The 1142-nt window shown below is 46.0% G+C and overlaps 1 non-coding gene across 1 annotated transcript; it reads left to right on the forward strand.

The window, feature by feature from the left end:
- The first annotated feature begins 773 nt into the window (after window positions 1-773).
- TRNAR-UCG (transfer RNA arginine (anticodon UCG)) lies at window positions 774-846 on the forward strand. Its single transcript has one exon. It is a non-coding gene; the product is annotated as a tRNA-Arg (tRNA).
- Window positions 847-1142: the final 296 nt, after the last annotated feature.

Raw genomic sequence — 1142 nt, forward strand, 5'->3', positions numbered from 1 at the left:
AACCCGACAAAATATTCCGCAGGTATACCCATTAATGTTTAATAATATTCAGCTTAATCCTGCATCATCCTTGAACATGCTTGGGGTTTCATTTACTCGGGACTTATCTTGGAAAGATCATATTACATCTCTTGTAAAATCTGCTTCCAAGAGATTGGGTATGCTAAACCGCCTCCGCTCTTCCTTTACCCCTGCACAATTGTTGACTCTATACAGGGGTTTTATCCGCCTCTGTGTGGAGTAGAGCTCTCATGTGTGGCGAGGCTCCTCACATACAGCTCTTCTCAATAGGGAGGAGTCAAAGGCTTTTCGTCTTATTAACTCTCCTCCTCTTACTGACTCCCTTCAACCTCTGTCTCTTCGTCGGACTGTTGCATCTTTATCTCATTTTCTGTCGCTACTTCAATGGTCACTGCTCCTCTGAACTGTCTGCATGCATTCCTCCACCTCTACGACGGGCGCGTAGCACCCGTCTAGCAGCAAACTCTCATCCCTTTTCTGTCCAGCTCTCTAATGCAAGAGTTAACCGTTACTCCCAGTCTTTCATTTATGCAACAGGTCAACTCTGGAACTGTCTCCCTCTGTCTGTATTTCCTGCTTCCTATGATCTCCAGTCTCTCAAACGCAGTGTGTCCAGGCATCTCGAAATGATCGGACCTTGAATTTGGCTCTCTCTTGTATTTTGTTTTTCCCTTGGAAGGAACAATAATTGCGGGCTCGCGGCCTTTGGTTCCTTCTTCCTCGCATAAAAAAAAAAAAAAAAAAACGTTTGTGACTGTGTGGCTTAATGGATAAGGCGTCGAACTTCGGATCCGAAGACTGCAGGTTCGAGTCCTGTCACGGTCGATCATGTTTTAGGTTCAGTTGGCCGCACTCCCGAGTTCCCTGAACTTCATCCATAGTCAGCGATGTGGCACCATGGAATTTGTTTGGATCTTTGGACACGTACCGTAGCAGTAGGAAGAGTTGTGACCTCGTATTAGTGACATGGCTCTGACACTGAGTAACGGAATTTTCCTTTCAGCATCTGTGCAACCTGTGTATCAGTTAAATAGCGATAAGCATTAGGATATAACTGGACCCTGTATCGGGTGTCTAGTTTGGTGTGGAGGAAGTGAGGCTAGTGGGGAAGGGGAGGGAAT

The sequence above is a fragment of the Coenobita brevimanus genome, chromosome 18 (assembly GCF_032717465.1).
Source record: "Coenobita brevimanus isolate Jiangsu-jjx chromosome 18, ASM3271746v2, whole genome shotgun sequence".
Lineage (NCBI taxonomy): Eukaryota > Metazoa > Arthropoda > Malacostraca > Decapoda > Coenobitidae > Coenobita > Coenobita brevimanus.